This window comes from Rhinolophus sinicus, chromosome 14, assembly GCF_057876585.1.
Source record: "Rhinolophus sinicus isolate RSI-liver-muscle chromosome 14, RSI-T2T, whole genome shotgun sequence".
NCBI lineage: Eukaryota > Metazoa > Chordata > Mammalia > Chiroptera > Rhinolophidae > Rhinolophus > Rhinolophus sinicus.
In genome coordinates, this window is record NC_142514.1 from 164,925,883 (window position 1) to 164,945,320 (window position 19,438).

Below are 19,438 nucleotides of genomic sequence, written 5' to 3' on the forward strand. Positions count from 1 at the left end.
TTCATCGCATCAATAAAACCAAGGATGAAAATCACGATTATCTCAATAGATGCAGAAAAAGCATTTGACAAAATTCAATATCCATTTATGATAAAAACTCTCAACAAAGTGGGTGTAGAAGTAACTTATGTCAACAAGCCCACAGCTAACATATGCAATGGTGAAAAGCTGAAAGCTTTTCCCATAAGATCAGGAACAAGACAAGCATGCCTACTCTCACCACTGTTATTCAACATAGTACTGGAAGTCCTAGCCATAGCACCCAGACAAGAAAAAGAAAAGGCATCTAAATAGGAAATGAAGAAGCAAAATTGTCACTATTTGCAAATGACATACTATATATAGAAAACCCTGAAGAATTCACCAAAATATTAATAGACTTAATAAAAGAATTCAGTAAAGTAGCAGGATATAAAATGAATATACAGAAATTTGTTGCATTCCTATATATTAATAATGAACAATCAGAAGATATGAAGAAAAGAGCCTATTTACAATTGAGATAACTATATGATTTTCATCCTTGGCTTTGTTGATGTGCTGAATCACATTAACTGTTTTGCAGATGTTGAACCTCCTTTTAATCCCCCCAGAAATAATAAAATGCCTAGGAATAAACCAAGGTGAGAGATGTAGTACTCTGAAAACTGTAAGACATTGAAGAAAGAAATTGAAGAGGACACAAATAAATGAAAGAATATGTGGTGTTCATGGACTGGAAGGAATAACATTGTTAAAGTGGCCATATGACCCAAAGCAATTTACAGATTCAGTGCAATTCCTATCAAAATTCCAATGTCATTCTCAGAACTAGAACAAATAATCCTAAAATTTATATGGAGTCCCCAAAGACCCTGAATAGTCAAAACGGAGAAAGAACAAAGTTGGAGATGTCATACTTTGTGATTGCACACTATACTATAAAGCTATCATAATCAAAACAGTATGGTATTGGCACAAAAACAGACATGTAGATCAATGGAAAAGAATAAGAGTCCAGAAATAAACTCTCACTTATATGATCAACTAATCTATGATAAAAAAGATAAAAAGGGAGAATATATTCATAAATGATATATCCAATAAGGGGGTGATATCCAAAATATATAAGAAACTCATATAACTCAATAACAAAAAAATAATCTGATCAAAAAATGGGCAGAGGGCATGAAAAAACATTTCTCTAAAGGAGACAAGCAGATGCCAATGGAAATAATGAAAAGATGCTTAAGGCCCCTAGTGTAATGGTTAGCAATCTGGACTCTGAAAAGGTGCTCAACATCACTAATCATCAGGGAAATAAATGCAAATCAAAACCACAAGCAATCACCTTATACCAGGTGATTATATCCAACATAGATGGATATAAAAAAGTCAACAAATAACGTGCCGGTGAGGATGTGAAGAAAAGGAAACCCTTGTGCACTGTTGGTGGGACCGCAAACTTGTGCAGCCCCTGTGGAAGACAATATGGAGATTCCTCAGAAAACTGAAAATAGATATACCATACGACCCAGCAATTCCGCTTCTGGGTATTTATCCAAAGAAAATGAAAACACTAGTTTGAAAAGGTATATGCAACCCTATGTTTATTGCAGTATTATTTACAATAACCTAGATATGGAAGCAACCTAAGTGTCCATCAACAAACAGATGAATGGATAAAGAAGGTGTGATTGATACACACACACACACACACACACACACGGAATATCACACAATAAAAAGAATGAAATCTTGCCATTTGTGACAACATAGATGGAATTATGCTGAGTGAAATAAGTCAAGCATAGAAAGACATACTATATGATTTCACTTATATGTGGAATCTAGAAAAAAAACTAAAACAACAAAAACAGACTCATAGAAACAGAGACCAAAGGTATGATTACCAGAAGGGAGGGGGTGAGTGATAGGTGAAAAGGGGAAGGGGAATATAGTCAGTAAATTATGATAAATTACATGGTGACAGATGATTACTGGAGTGATAGAATTAGTGGGATGGTCACATTGTAAGGTATAAATACGTCGAATCACTATATTGTACACCTGAAACTAATATAACCAACATATAGGATTGTATACCAGTTATACTTACAGTTAAAAAATAAATCAACTCCAAACATATGCCCTACTATTGGTAGGTCATCAGAAGAATCACATTTATGTCATTTAATGATTATTAAATTTATTCAAATATAAGAAATTAGGAATACAGTCTGATTTACCCTTTAGTAGATTCCTGATTATATGATTTTTAGTATTGAATGCTACATACATTCTTAAAACCTCTTAGATGGTTTAAAAGTTATAGTTGTGATGGTTTAAAAGTTATTATTATAGGGTGGTAAGTGTTGTTTAATATCTCATTTAATTACATTTGTTTGATCCTCTGTGCCCCTGACAGGCTTCCTCCTTCCTCCTGCCTCCCCACCCCCCCCCCCCCCCCATTTTAATGGAATATAAGATTAGCTTTCAGTTACTTTTTTTTCTGGAAACATTTAAAAATCTTATTTAACAGTGTGAGAACAATGATTTTTGTTTTTGTTCCTTCCCTTTGTACTCCGTGGATTCTGTTTTAAGAGCTTTGAGTAGTCAGCTAGCATATTATATAAACCGGGAGGCTCCAGCTGCTTGGCCTCTATATTTAGTTCACTTGTTAGTTAATGACTTCATTTTATTTGGGTCCTGCATTATTCCACATACCACATTTAGTCTATGCGATACTTAGATTCCTTTTCTTTATTTGAAATCTTTTGGATGAGAGTAAATAAAAAAGCTTCATTTAATTTTTGTACTTGACATCTGTTTATTAAATGTTTTAAGAGAGTAAAGGAAATCCTTTTAAAAGCAATCTAAAAATGCTAGATATTTTATAATAATTTGTTTCTAGCATTAGACCTTTGCATAAATACTAGCCTCTGTTTGGAATGAAAAAAAAAAGCTATGAATAATTGCTAAGTACAATTAGAAGTTTCTAATTTGTTTTGATATAAAAATTTCAAGTAAATTTACCTGAATTTCAGAAGCTATACAATTGCTATGCTAAATTACAGGTTCTGTGTTTAAAATTAGAAAAAAATGAGGTTCTTATTTATAAACAAAGACTGCTAATATTTTGGTTGATGTTGACTGATATTGATTGATACAAAAAATAAAAAATGGACTTTATATCAGTTAGATCCAAGAGTTAGAAGGGTTAGTAAATATTAAGGTAGATTGGTAAAAAATTTAGTATAGTCCTTATTCACGTACTGTCTTAATATATATAGTATAATTTTGCATGAAGCAGGTAACTATTAGTTTCAGTAATTTTTGCAGTTTATATTTGAAAACGTTGCCAAATCTGGCTTAGTTTAGGACTGAGGTTACTTATAAATCTGATTGGGTAATAAACAGAAGTGTCTTATTCTTGACTTTTTTTTTTACTCTTGTTAAAAATATATTATATTTAAAAAATGAAAGCAGGAAGTAGAAGCTTAACCAAATTAAATATTTTTGAGCTAATCACAGTAGGAACACACATACTCCAGGTTCCAAGGTAAACGATTTGTGTTTAAACACAGGTTCATGTGTTCTTCTATTTCTTTGAACTGTGCAACACAGAAATGTAGTAGGGATATCTTAAAATAGACAGGACAGTGGCCAGAAATTGTTGACTACTATAGATGGTGAGGCTGTCTAGCTCTTGTGGTGATATAAGCCAGGAGTACATGCTAAGGGCATTGATTTGCTCAAGGTCAGCATGTTCTAAATTCAGCTACTTGAGTGTGGTTTCTGTCAAGAACACGTAGGGCTCTTGAATGCGAAAACGGTTTTAGCATAAAAGGTTTAGCGGCATAAGGTGCTATATTTATAAGGTGTGGTGGCAACACTCGGCTCATGAGTATCTTTTTCCTTTTTTTAAACATAGAGTTTTAGACTGTGGTTCTGAGTCATTTCAGAACATAGAGCCAAGAAAGTGGGTTGTAAAACAGCTTGTATAGCAGTTGTATTCTTTGCTCCTGTACTGAGTAATTTAGCATTAATTGTTGTTGAAGTAAAAACTGCTTTCTGTTTTGCATGTAATAGTTGACAGAAAGGCATGTAATGATCAACAATTAATTTAGGCTTATCAGTTTTTGTTTAGGGCATTCCCATTCTCTCATGCCTTTTAGATGTGGAAGTTTCAAAGAAAAAGTTCCTGTAATAAAGGTACATAGAATGATCCAAAAATATTTTATATAAGGTACTTTATAATATTAATAATAGAAGACCATGTATATACACTGCATCATTTTTTTTCAAGTGATTTTACGTGTAATTCCTAGTTTGTTTCTCATGTCTCATCTCTATGAGTTAGGTAAGACAGTTGGTGGAATTCCTTCTTAATAAATAGAAAACTGAGGCTTATACAAGTCAGACAGGTCCAAATTCACACTCACAATTTTTGTTGAGCCCTTTTTGTGTTCTGGTGCTATGCTAGGTGCTAGGGATACAGAGGTGACTAAAACATGTTTTCATCATTTAGTGGCGGAGAAAGATAGTTTGTCTCAAGAAGTGCTAGGATAGAGGTGTGTGCAGGATACTAGGGGAACCCAGAGGGCATTTAGCCTAACCCGGGGGTTCAGAGAAAGCTTCTGGGAGAGAGATGACGTCTGAATCAGCCTCCAGAGTAGAGGAATTAGGATTGAAAGTGTTCTCTCTCATCACCCCACTGTTATCTAAAAAAGCTCAGCATTGGGCTTAAATTACTGGCGATTTCTTCTCTGTATCATGTAATAGTCGTTTTTATTTGGAAATCTTTATTAGACAAACATATGATTGTCAATTCGGTTTATTTTTAACAAGTTTAATAGAAGTTTGTGAAAGTCTATGATGAAGTGGTTTTCAATGCCATGTATTGTGGCCACAGGCATAGATTACTACATATGTCAGGCCTTAAAATAAAAATTTTGGCAGAGCTCTTAAAAGTTTTTTTAAAAATTCACATACCATGAACTTCCCATATCAAGTGTATACAATTCAGTAGCTTTTAGTATATTCACAGTTGTACATCATCACATCACTAGTCATTTTTAGAACATTTTCCTTACTCCCAAAAGAACTCCCCCACCCCCACCCTGGCACCCTTTACCATCCAGCTCCAATCTCCCGATCCCCTCAGCCCTAGGCAACCAAAATCTTTCTAGCTTTGTGGGTTTGCATATTCTGAACATTTCATAGCAATGTAATCATATGATACGTGGTCCTTTGTGACTGCCTTTTTTCATTTAGTGTTTTCAAGATTCATCCATGTAATGTGTATCAGTACTGCATTTCTTTTTGTTGCCAAATAATATTGTCTTACAGAGATGTACCACATTTATGTATCCATTCATCAGTTGATGGAGACCTTAAAATTGTATCAGTGAAAAGATGCATGAATAGAAAACTGCAAAATGGTCCATGATTACGCCTTTTATTCAAAATATTTAGTACCTATAAGTATTGACACTTAGGAGCAGCAATATAGACTCTATCATTATGGTGCTGAGCAATCTAATGGAAGACAACCAACGAAGTTCCTCTGAGAAGAACAGGGAGTGAGAATAACACTCCCATGTGCTTAAGTTTTTTAAACATTTTACTTTGAAATAATTTTAGATGTACAAAAAAGTTGCAAAAATAGTATGAATGTATACCCTTCACTTAGATTTCCCAAATGATTCAAATTTAAACATTTTGCCACCCTTGTTTTATCTCTTATTCTTTCTCTATGTGTACACACACACACATGCACAAACACACTTTTTTTTCTTTCAATATTTGAGAGTAAGTTTCAGATGTGAAGCGCCTTTACTTCTAATACTCCAGTGTGTATTTTCTATAACCCTAGTACAATGATCAGTGTCATCATCAGTTAACATCAACTCAGTGTTAGGATTTGATGAAAGGTTTGAACGATTCAAAATACTCTTTGAGTTGATGAAATTAAAGTGAATTCAATACTACTGGCCTATTTACAGATTTTATTCAGATTTTGACAATTGTTTCACGAGTGACCCTTTCTGGCCCAGAATTCAATCCAGGATCACACATTGCGTTGTTTGCCATGTATGTTTCTTCGTGTTCTTAATCTGGAGTAGTTCCTTAGTTCTTTCTTTGCCTTTAATGACACTTTTGAATAGTACTAGCCAGTTATTTTGTAGAATGTTCCTCAATTTGGGTTTGCCTGATATTTTAAGGTCATGTGTTTTTAGAATAACTTCACAGAAGTGATGCTCTGTCCTCACATGTTGGGAGGCACATGATGTTACTTTGTCCTATTGCTGGAAATGGTAACTTTGGTTACTTGGTTGAGGTGGTGACTGCCAGGTCTTTCTGCTGTGTTTTTTCCTTTGTAGTTAGTAAGTGTCTTGTGGAGAGATGCTTTGAGACTGTTCTCATACACTGTTTCTCGTCTTACTTTCTACTACTAATTTTAGCATCCATTCATGAATATAACCGTAAACAGTTCTAAGTGCGGGGTTGCAAAATAATGATTTTCTAATTTCCTCATTCCTCTATAAGGAAGAGTTTTCCTTCACTTTATTTTTTTTTGTTATTCACTGGTTTGTTTCTGTATGAACTCATGGATTCATATTCAATGGGTTATAATCTATTACTTGTCATTATTTGTTTTATTGCAAAATTGTCCTGAACTCTCCAGCAACAGCCTGTTTAAGCTTGTTTCTGTGTCCTTTTCCCTTGGCCCATCCTTCCTTGAGTGCTTGTTTTCTGGCACCACAAGATGTTCCAGGCTTACTTCGTGCTTTTCTCTGGAATGGGCTATTTCTCTAAGGAGCTCTGGCTCCTTTTTTTGGAAAATGGTGTTTATAAAACAAGATCTGGATGCTAGTGCCAAGTGTGCTTAGCAGTGCAAGGGTGTTACTGCTGTTAGACCCTTTGAGTGGCAGTTGGAAAGTGTGTGTGTGTGTGTGTGTGTGTGTGTGTGTAATTCTTTATCTGTTTGTATAGTAAAACCATGAATTCATACTCATTTGTCCAATTCTGACACCTTAGCGTTCATTCTATCCTTTTTCCTTTTATTTATAATCCTTTCTCTGACACCGAGAAACTTGACTCTCATCCACAATATGTCACTTATTTGTTCAATGCTAGAATACATTTAAAGTAGTTTTGAAATTGCCAAACCATACCACTGTTAATTTACCAACCCGACCACTTGTTTATACTTTTTTTAGTCTGAGCCTTGGAGCATGTAGTCAAAATACTGTTTCAGTACTTAGGTTGGTTCTTCCGAAGCTTCCTCTCCCCCACTTTCAGTGTGATTATTTATTTGAAATATAATTAAATTCATTTCTTTGTATGCAATTTTGGGTCCCCCTTGTCCTTGTTTGCTTGTTTATTTGTTTGACTATGTGAAACATTAACATGGGTCTCACAATTAGAACTACAGCAAATGGTTATCTCGGAAGTGTCACAACCCCTCAGCCCCATCTATTCCACCTCATTCCTACCCAACCCATCTTGGTAACCATTATTATTAGTTTCTGGTTTATTCTGTGTGTGTGGTGTGTGTGTAGGGTGTGTGTGTGTAGGGGGTGTGTGTGTGTGTGTGTGTGTGTGTGTGTGTGTGGTGTGTGTGTGTGTGTGTGTGGTGTGTGTGTGTGTGTTTGGTGAGGAGTACAAATAAGCAGATAAAAGATAATGTCTGTTCTTTCAATTACCCTTTCAGAAAAGATAACCCACTGTAGATACCCATTTACACTTGTCTGTTTTCCCTTTACAGTGTTTCCTGGAAATTGTACATGTCAGATCATAAAGATTTTTCTCATTCTGTTTTGCTGCTGAATAGTACTTCGTTGTGGAGATTACCATCGTTTATTTAGCCACTTCCTTAATTATTGACACAGTGTTTACCAGTTACAAACTACAAAAAATAAGTTTGTGCATATGCGTTTTTGTATCTTTGGAGTTGTATTTTCAATGTAAATTTCCGGAAGTGGAATTATTTAATGAAAAGGTCAATGACTAGGTAGTTTTGTTAAATATTGCCAAATTCCTCTTAATAAGAAAGGTACCAGTTTGCATTCCGACCTGCAATAAGTGATAGTGCCTATTCTCTATAGCCTTACCAATAGGATATGTTGTCATTCTTTAAAAATTTTGCCAATCAAATGGTTATCCATGTTGTTTTGATTTGCATGTCTCTTATGAGTGAAATTAAATATCTCAGGTTTAAAGGTCATTTTAAAATTGTGTAGGGTGTGGGTGTGAATTACCTGTTCATGTCCTTTGCCCATTTTTCTATCAAGTTCAGTCCTTTGTCCCTCAGTTTTTAAGATTTCGCCCTATATAAGGGATATTTTAACCCTTTATTTGTGATATATGTTGCATTTTTTTTCATTTTGTCATCTTTTGACTTTTTTAGTTTTTTTGCCTTGTAAATGTGTGTGTGTGTGTGTGTGTGTGTGTGTGTGTGTCTGTGTGGTGTCAATTTTATCAATCTTTTATAGCCTCTAGATTGTAAGTCATAGTTAGAATGCCTTCTCCCATACTGAGGCATTCACCCTGTTTTCTTCTGGTACTTATTGAATTATATTTTTAGTATTTAGATCTTTAATCTTTAATTTAGATCTTTAAGTTTATTCTTATAATTGGTGTGAGGTGTGAATCTTTTTCCGAATAGCTAATCAGTTGTAGGGAACTATTTTAGATTGGGTGCACAGGAAATAGCTATAAGGACATGAAATATTAAACTAAGATCTGAAGGGAGCCCGCCATACATAGTGGGTAGAATGAGAGCCCTAAGCAAAGGAGAGAGTGTATGTGAAGGCACTGAGATTGGAAAGAGCTTGGTAAGGTAAAGAATCTGGAAGCCTGCCAACGAGGCTTCGGGCTAGTGGAATGGGTAAAGTAGAGGTGTGATTTAGGGTTGATATTAACATGGTTTGGTGGATCATTCTGGATTTGGAGGGGAAAGAGGACAAGAATGAAAGGAGGAATAGGAAAACCATTAGGAAAGAGGCATTAAGGTAATCCAGAGAGAAGAGATGTTGGTAGTAGAAAGAAATGGCTGCATCTAAGATACATTTTGGTATTAATGTTTTACTTTTCACTAGGATTAAAAAAAAATTTTTCTGAAGTGATAGATGCTTTGTTATGGTTGATGATATTTATTGACTTAAATTGTGTGTGAATTTAGATAAAACACCTGACTTTCACAGTCTCAGTTTTCTTATTTGTCAAGTAGGACTATCATTATGATTCGGAGTATCTATCTATTATCTATCTATCTATCTATCTATCTATCTGTCTGTCTGTCTGTCTGTCTGTCTGTCTGTCTGTCTGTCTATCTATCTATCCATCCTTTTAAATATATCTTTGACACTGTATGTTAAAACTGCATTAAAAAACAAACAAGGAAAACAGAGGAACCTGGAAAACCCTCTACTAGTTGTATTTTAGACATGACTGAATCAGAAAAAGTGAAATAATAGCCTTTAAAAATTTTTAAAGCTAAATCACAACATTTTATTTTTAAAGTTAAATTATTTTAGACTGATTTGTTTTATAATTCCCCCAAATCAGTTGTTAGTGTTTATCCCATAGAAATTACCACTTTTCTTACAATATATTAATATAAATATTTAAATAAAAATAAGATCACAGAACACATTCTCCTTTGCAATTTGCTTTTGATTAACTCTATTTGTGTAAACTCTTTCAACATAAATTTCTGTAGGTGAATCTTATTCTATGGAACTATTTAAATAGAAATTTCACATGTGAATTCCACTTACAATAGATTAACTGTAAATTGAACAGATCAACTGTAAAGAAACATTTATATGGCAATAGAGAAAATTTGGATGTCAGATGATATTAGGAAATCATTGATTTTTTGGGTGTGATAATGACATTGTGGTTACTTATTTAAATATCACTTAGAGTGATATGTTGGAGTATTTATAAATGAAATTATATATCTGGGATTTTTCCCACTACCACCATTGTGATAATTTTAGATAGTCTTTTTGTTGATGCATTGGTAATTTTTGAAGTTGGGTGATTGGTAGACGGTAGTTCAACTCTGTGTATTTGATGTTGTCTATAATAGAAAGTAAATGAATACAATTAAGTCTTAAATACTTCAAATGCCAAGAATAGTTATCATAGTTCTTAATGTTTAGAAATCTGAAAATCCTCAAATGTGCTGATTGTTTCCTAGAGGGTACTTTTATAAAAAGCAGGAATTTTTGGGGGGGATATAAACTAAAAAGTGTAAGATTCAGAATGTTTGTTTAAATAAATAGACTTGAAATGTGATCTTTTATGTCTTTAGTGTATTAAGTTTTCATGAAGCCTTTTGATTTTAATATATTTAGTTATAATGGTGACTAACTGCCTTTAGTTTCATGATTGAGTGTGTTAAATCATTCAAATACTTTCAGATCAAGGTGACTAGCTAAAATGCTTTCCAAATTTTAATGAATTTGTTTGTTCTTTAATTTTATTTAGTTTTAGATAATTTTTTATTTCTAATAGGTGAAAAATGGAAATCTTGATTATTGATGGGAATTAAAATAACCTTGTGCATTTGTTTTAAGATTATTGAGTTACAATTTTAGACATTAATGTTTTGTTAATATTTATAAGGAATATTTAAAATAATTTGTGTTTCTAAAAATTGCTACATAGTATTTGCACATTTTTATACTTAATTAACTCCATGTATATTTCACCCTGAAAATGCTTTGTCCATACTACTCCCTGTATGTTAGAAAAACAAATTGGACTAATTTGTAAACTGTACTGTCATCTTGAGCTAACAATTTGGTGGCCAAAATTATTTTTAATAGGGAAAATTTTTTCATTTTTTTATTGTGGAAAAAAAATGTAGTATTTACCATCTTAACTTTTTAAGTGTGCACTCAGTAGTGTTAAGTATGTTCATATTGTTGTGAAATAGATCTCTAGAACTTTTTCCTCTTGCAAAATATGAAACTCTATACCCATCAAACAACTTTCTATTCTCACTCTCTCCACCCCGCGGTAACCACCATTCTACTTAGTGTTTCTATCAATTTGACTACTTTAAAAACCTCATGTAAGTAGAGTCATATAATAATTGTCTTTTTGTGACTGTCATGTTTCAGTTAGCATAATATCCTCAAGGTTCATCCACGTTGTAGCATGTGACGGGATTTCCTCCCTTTTGAAGGCTTAACATATTCCATTGTGTTTATCCATTCTTCTGTTGGTGGACATTTGGGTTGCTTCAATCTCTTGGCTACTGTGAATAATGCTGCTATCAACCCGAGTATACAAATATCTCTTCAAGACCCTGCTTTCAATACTTTTGGATTAAAAACCCAGGACTCAGATTGCGGGATCATATGGTAGTTCCAGTTTTGACGGAACCTATGTGCTCTTTTTTCCAAAGCTGTTGCACCATTTTACAATCCCACCAACAGTACCTGAAGATTCCCGTTTTTCCCCTGTTCTCCAGTACATGTTATTTTCTGTTTATTTTTGATAGTAGCCATCTTGATGAGTGTGCGGTGATATTGCATTGTGATTTTGATTTGCATTTCTCTAGTGATGTTGAGCATCCTTTTGGCCATTTGATTTTACCTTTGGAGACATGTCTATTCAAGTCCATGGCCCCTTTTTTTTTAATCGTCTAATTTGATTTTGTTGTTGTTGAGTTGTAGGAGTTCATTATATATCTGGATAGTAACTCCTTATCAGATGTATGATTTGCAAATATTTTCTCCTATTCTGTAGGTTGCCTTTCCAATGTGTTGATTGTTCCTTTGATGCACAAAATTTTCTAAGTTTGATGTAGACCCATTTGTCTATTTTTGCTTTTTGTTGCCTGTGCTTTTGGTGTCATATCAAAAAAAATCATCTCCAAATCCAGTGTCCTGAAGCTTTTCCCCTATGTTTTCTTCTAAGAATTTTATAGTTTCGGTTCTTAATGTTTAGCTCCTTAATCCATTTTGAGTTAGTTTTGGTATATGGTGTCATATAAGGGTCCAACTTCATTCTTTTTTGCATGTGGATATCTAGTCGTTTCAGCATCATTTGTTGAAGAGACTGTTCTTTCACCTATTGAGCAGTCTTGGTACCCTTGTTAAAGATCATTTGACCACATACTTGAGGGTTTATTTCTGGGCTCAATAGTCTGTTCCGTATTTGGTCTACTTGCCTGTCTTTATACCGGCACCACACTATTTGGATTGCTGTAGTTTTGTAATAGGCTTTGAAATCAGGAAGCGTGAGCCCTCTAGTTCTTTTTCAGGAATGTTTTGGCTATTTGGCGTCCCTTGAGATTTTTTTAATATCATCATTTCCCCCAAAAATGATGTCATATTGAGAATTTTTAAAATTGAGATCTAATTAATGTATAACAGTATATTAGTTTCAGGTGTACAACATAATGATACAATATTTGCATATATTGCGAAGTGATTACTACAATAAGTCCAGTTAACCTCTGTCACCATACATGGTTCCAAAAATACAATTGAGAATTTTAACATTAAAACTACCTTAATTAATATGTGTCAGAATTTAAGAATGTAGATTGACCAGTGGGTATAGACAATACTTAATGTTTTTTGTCTATGTTAACATTTTGATTCATCTTTCCTTTTCAGCTTTACAGTGCAGTTTACTCTCAGAGCGTCCCTTGCCTCATAAAATCTTCCAAACATGCTTTGTACTTTTCATTCCTATTCCTTTGTCTAGTCCTGAATATCCATCTCTCTTCCTATGAAAATTATATTTACCTTTTAAGGCTTAACTTACTTACATGTTACCTCCTGGATGAAATCTTTCCTGAACTACCCCGTGTTCACTCCTTCTGAGCTATACTTACCACAGAAGTGTATTTGCGTGTGGAAAAGGCATCACTGAACCTTAATGAGGAAATGCTAATCCTTATTGTGAATGACTGGAACACAGACTCATAAGACTTTAGAGCTGGAAGGGACTTTTTTCCCATGATAAAATATCCCATTTTTAAATTTTACTTTTTATTGAGGTATAATTGACATACAACATTATATTAGTTTCAGGTGTACACCATAATGATTCGGTGTTTGTGTATATTGCAAAATAAATGATCATCACAATAAGCTAGTTAACATCTGTCACCATACAGAGTTACAGAATTCTTTTCCTTGTAATGAGAACTTTTCAGATCTGCTTTCGTAGCGACTGTCAAATGTGCAGTATAGTATTATTACCTACATTGCCGTGCCGTACATTACATCCTGTACTTCTTATTTTATAACTGGAAGTTTGTACCTTTTGTCCCTTTATCCATTTTGTCCTTACCTTACCCTCCCAGCCCCACCCTGGCAACCACCAGTCTGTTCTTTGTATATGAACTTGGTGTTTTGGGAAGGGATTTTTGGTATTTTCTAACATAACCCCCCCAACCCATGCATTAATTACTTTTAATAATATCCTAATGTGTTTATTTGTCCAGCCTCACCTTGAAGTCTTTTCAGTAATCACAGGAGACTTCCCTTCTAAAACTGGGTCCTGCTTATATACCCAGGGGTACTTAAGGTATGTGGGAGTATTTGATGTAATAGTATAATAGATATTTTTGTGATATTACTTTTTGTGATTTTTTAAAGAAATAAACACTTTGGTTTTTTAGTGAACACAGGTGTATTATGGAATCAGTTACTTTCTAGAGCTATGAGTTTAGTCCTCTCTATTTTTTTCTAATTTTCTCTCTTTTTTTTTTGTTAAACTTTTTAACAGTACAGAGGTCTTTTATTTTTTTACACTTATCATGCCATGAATTCATGGGGAATGGGTTCCAGCAGCTCAGGCTCCTTCCCATTGGTTCTCACAGAGTGTGCTGCTCTGGGTGGGGCAGGCTCGCGCTTCAGTTGAACCCAGGTACCTTTCTGTTTGGCTTCCTTCTTTTTTGATCATTTTTCTTCATGCATTTCAGGAAGCTATCTCTGTCTTAGGGTGCTTAATATGCTAAATATGTACATTATTCTCTTGACAAGAATTTTGCACTTGTTTATAATAATGCCAACCACATATTGGGTAACATTGTAAACCCTTTCAGTTTTTCCACGGTAACTTGTGCGGCATTCCTTTCCAAACAGTGCCTATTCCCTTGATGTCTACAGTACCCCCTTTTTTTCTTTTTTCAGGCATCTTTCATTGTTAAAAAATGTCCTCGTTGGTTACTAGAACTCTAATGTATCCTCACCCCCATTCATATAAAAATAACTGATTCTGCTAACCATAAGAAAGTTGGTAAACAAGTGGATTAGATGCATGTGTTTTATCTGAGGAACATAAACATATCTTAGTTTATAATTCTGAAGTATTAGAACCAAGTGTATTAGTATCTTGCTTAGTCCTGGGCTCTATGCCATAGAACTATATTTTAGACAAGGTATCTTAAGTATTTAAGGAACTAAACTCCTTAGAAAGATAGTTGAGAAAATACAACTACTTTGCCATATACTGAATTCTGTCCATTTGGAAACAGCTTTGGAATTATTGTAAGTATTAGATCTTCTAAAGGTTATCTAAAACGATTTCAGTTTTAAAATTCTATGATTCTTACATGCCCAGGCACTTGTAACTTCTAATTTCCTTTCCTCCCAATATCCTCCTCATTTTCCTCCATCCTTACTGGAATTAAATGAAAAATAATGTGTTTCCCATACAATAATTACCCATATTTAATTAATTTCCTAATTAACTCCTGAGATAATTCCTTACTTACTTCTTTTTATATGATGACAAAGTGCTTATGATTCAGTAAATGATTTCAGTAATATGAAGAAGAAACAACATGAATAATATGACAGAATTTGGGTAGAAGCAGCAGACTAGAAGCTCTGAATTTTAATCCTAATTCTATTACCGATTGACTATTTAACTTTGTACATTAACAGGTTAAAGTTTGTATTATATGATCCTCTTGCCTTATAGGTGTGATATTAGGTTATAAGATGATAATATATAAATGCTAAATAATACTAGTTAGGCATAGGGCAAAAACAGTTGTAAAAGCTTGGTCACAGTTTGTTAATTCTATAGGTTGTAAATGTAAAATATGTAATGCCATATAAAATCGGCTGATATGTAATTTTATATCGACTTTGAATGACTGTATTCTAGAATTGCTTATAACTGTTGGTTATCCATAGATTAAAAAGAAAACGTCTGTGTGGTTTTTTTTAACATGAGTAAAAGTATAATTTCAGAGGTTATCAGTGGTTTTCATTGTGTTATATATATAGCTTTGTCTTAAAGGTGCATATGGTCTCATGAATGTACTATAATAAAATGTAATGACGTCATCGATTAGATATCAGGCCTGACCTCACACCTCAGAATGTATGTGCCTGTTTCTTTCTGAGTCTTCAGCATTTTCCTGTGAATGGAATTCAGCACCCTGGATGCTATTAACAGAGTGCCTGCTGCCACGGAAGAGTGCCAGTTCAGTGGCCAGTGAATAATTTAGGCATCAGCTGGTGTGGTGAGATTGTATTACTTAGGAGAGAGAATCTAATATGTGCTAAACTTTGACATTAAAAAGAACAAATGTTTCTTTTGTGAAAAAATAGTGCATTACAAAAAAAACTTGAATATATCTACAAATCAGTGTACTAAATTAAAAATTATTTGATTTAATGGTTTTTTAAAAATTATAATAGTAATGAATGCTCACTGTCAGAAAAATTCGATGATAGAGAAGACTATGAAGCAAAATAGGAATAATTTTCCCCTTTATATTGTGGCTCTGGTTTATAATTTTTATAATATATTTTATACTTTTGTTTTAAACAGTCCTCTGTGATGTACATTTTGTTTGTTTTCTGATAATGTCACAGAGAACCTTCTTGTATGTCCTTGGACACTTACAGGTGCATTTTCACAACATTTTCAGGAGAATTGTTGGGTCAAAGGATATGTATGTACATTTTGCTGATGGTCACTGCCAAATTTCCTTCCAGAAATATACTATTCCAATTTGTAATCGCACCAATAGTGTGTGAAAATGCCCTTTCTTACATTCTTGTCACCACAAGGATATTTCTGGTCTTTCAAACTGTTGGCTTTATATATTAAGGGAAAAAAGAAAATCAAGTTTTAATTTTGTCATCATTGCACTACATTTAAAAAAAATTTGAATTCTCCCTACTCTGTCATGGGTTATGCTTTTTCATGTGGGAAATGCGAATGGATATAGAAACGGAGTTCATGTAATAATCATAATCATCATAATAATAATAATAATAATTAAACTGTTTAGTACAAGCCACTGTGCTAGGAACTTCGTAATTACCCTTTACCCATCATAAGTAATAACATTATCTGTATTTTATGAATAGGGAATTTGAGATTCAAATGTGGTCAGCAGCTTGCCCAGTGGCACACAGCTAACAGCTTGCAGAGCTGTGGTTTGATCTCAGTTCTGCCTCTCCACTTTACTGTGCTTCTTCTCCAGGGATTGCCCCTCGTCTTTCTGAAACTCCTTTCCTGAATGACACTGATGTCTTGTTTGTTAATCACCAAATTGGATGGATTTTCTTTTTAAAGTCCACATCTGGCTGGATCTGTATCATTCAACTGTGTTAGTGCTTCATTTTATTGAAACTTTCTTTGGTAGTTCCTAAACATCGTACCTTCCTTCAGGTTCTTCTTTCACTTCTCTGACAAAGTTGCTAGTTCTTTTTGTCACCTGTTAAATGAATACGCTCTCCAGGGTTCAGTCCTGGGCCATTTTCTCATTTGATGTAGTTCCCTCTTGGAGCCCTTACTCTGTCCCCTGACTTCAGTTTGTTTGTATAATATGGCAAACTTTCAGACACTTTCCTGTATCCTGATCTCCTTTTGACACCCAATTTCTGTTTCCAGTTATCTCCTTGGATAGTCTAGATGTTACTAACTAATGTGCAAATGATTCGTCTTTCTCCCAAAGTATTCTCATCCTTCCTGATTACACATCAAGATTAGAAAAGGAATGGCTTTCCTGGTTATTCAGTGTTGGAAACTTTGAGTTCTTTGGCTTGGCTGTTTCGATGATATATATCTAACCACTGATCATATCCTATGGATTTTACCTCTGAAATACCCCACATGTAGATTTTGTCATACTTTTCTCACTGCCCTGTTTTGGATTTCTGCAATAGATTAGTCATTCATTTTTTAACCAGTAGTCTCTGCCTTTTCCTGTTTTTCCTGCATTGTTTGAGATGTGTTACAGATTGGTTCAGAGATCACAATGTACACACATTTACATACTGGAAGATTTTTACTACTTTGCTCTTTCTTACCCCTTCAGTTCCTAATATGAATGTACTTACCAGCAAATGTCACAAACTTAATGACCTCTTGGAAACCCAGTTGCAGTGGCATCAAGATTATGGTATGCTTTTAGCATTGAATTGGAAAAAGCGGACACGGTTAATCAAAAAAGGGATTAGAATATTTAAAAATGTGTGAGTAGCATGTTATGCTTAGGAAGCACTGTGTAACTTCAGTAGGTTTTATAGTACTGATTATAGTACTGGTTATAATATGAGTTATATGAACTAACCCATATAACCTCTATCCAAAAGTTTATTGACTATTTGGATGTTCTATTTTGTGAAGTTTCTTTTGCCTCATATTCTGTTTGCTTGGCTGTCTTAGTGTTCATTTGCAGTTTTTAAAGTGTATAGTTTCAACATGAAACCTTTTTGAGAAATATCTTCTTCCATTCTGTGGCTTACTTTTTCACTCTCTTAAAGCTGACTTAGGTGAATACATGGGCTAATTTAATACAAGGTCTTATTTAATTTTTTTTTAACTTTTTTCTTTTTTTAACTTTTTTTTTGTTGGGGAATATCGGGGAACAGTGTGTTTTTCCAGGACCCATCAGCTCCAAGTCAAGTTGTTGTTTTTGTTTTGTTTTGTTTTGTTTTGTTTTTTTCAATCTAGTTGTGGAGGGCACAGCTCACTGGCCCATGTGGGAATCGAACCGGCGACCTGGGTGTTATGAGCACTGTGGCACTGCGCTCTAACCAACTGAGTCAACCGGCTGCCCCTACATGGTCTTATTTTAATGTTTAATATTTTATTTTTCAAAAATTTCCTTTATGATTAACACCATTTATATCCTATTAAGAAATTTTTACCTACTCTAATGTCATTAAGGTGTTTTCTTTAAAAGCTTTATTGTTTTACCTTTCACGTTTAGATCTGCCATCCATCTGGAATTAATATTTGTATATGTGGTATAAGGTAAGGATTGAGGCACATTCCCGTCCCCCACTCCCCCGGCCCATGGATGTCCCTTAACTGAGCACCATTTTATTATTCCACTGCCTGGCAGTGACAACTTGTGTCATAAACCAGGTGACCTTATAAGTGTGGGTCTGTATTTGGACTCTTCATTGTTTTGTCTGTTTTTGCATCAGTATCACATTGTCTGTTCCATAATTGATAATATGTCATTCTGCTTGTTCTTCAAAGGACTGTTTCTGGTCCTTTGCATTTTTAGATCAATTTTAGAATGTGTCGCTTCTGAAACAACAAAAACAAAAAAAATTTTTACTTTTGAAGTGTATTGTCCAATGGGTATGCTTTGGGAGTTACTTCCTTTCAATACTTTAAAGATGTTATTCTATTATATTCTGGTTTCCATTATTTCTATAGAAAATTGTCTTCTTTGATGTTAAAGGGTTTTATTTCTCCTCTCTGACTGCAGTTAAGATTGTTTCTTTGTGTTTGGTTTAAGCAGTTGACTAATGTGTCTGTGTGTGTGTGTGTGTGTGTGTGTGTGTGTGTGAGAGGGAGGGTGTTTGTTAAATTGTTCTTGGCCTATGTTTAAATCCCACTCCCATCAATATTTTACTGTGAAACAATCTTTTTTTTTAAAGATTTTATTGGGGAAGGGGAACAGGACTTTATTGGGGAACAGTGTGTACTTCCAGGCCTTTTTTTCCAAGTCAAGTTGTTGTCCTTTCAATCTTAGTTGTGGAGGGTGCCGTTCAGCTTCAAGTTGTTGTCCTTTCAGTCTTAGTTGTGGAGGGCGCAGCTCAGCTCCAGGTCCAGTTCCCGTTTTCTAGTTGCAGGGGGCATGGCCCACCATCCCTTGCGGGAGTCGAACTGGCAACCTTGTGGTTGAGAGGACGCATTCGAACGAGCTGAGCCATCTGGGAGCTCAGTGGCAGCTCAGCTCAAGGTGCCATGTTCAATCTTAGTTGCAGGGGGCGCTGCCCACCATCCCTTGTGGGACTCAAGGAATTGAACTGGCAACCTTGTGGTTGAGAGGATGCGCTCCAACCAACTGAACTATCTGGAGGCAGTTCAGCTCAAGGTGCCATGTTCAATCTTAGTTGCAGAGGGCGGAGCCCACCATCCCTTGTGGGACTCGAGGAGTTGAACCAGCAACCTTGGTGGTTGAGAGCCCACTGGCCCATGTGGGAAT

The 19,438-nt window shown here is 34.6% G+C and overlaps 1 protein-coding gene across 6 annotated transcripts in view; it reads left to right on the plus strand.

Moving 5' to 3' along the window:
* HIPK3 (homeodomain interacting protein kinase 3) overlaps positions 1 to 19,438 on the plus strand; it is a 96,107-nt gene that overhangs the window by 39,890 nt on the left and 36,779 nt on the right. The gene's annotated exons all lie outside the window — the stretch shown is intronic.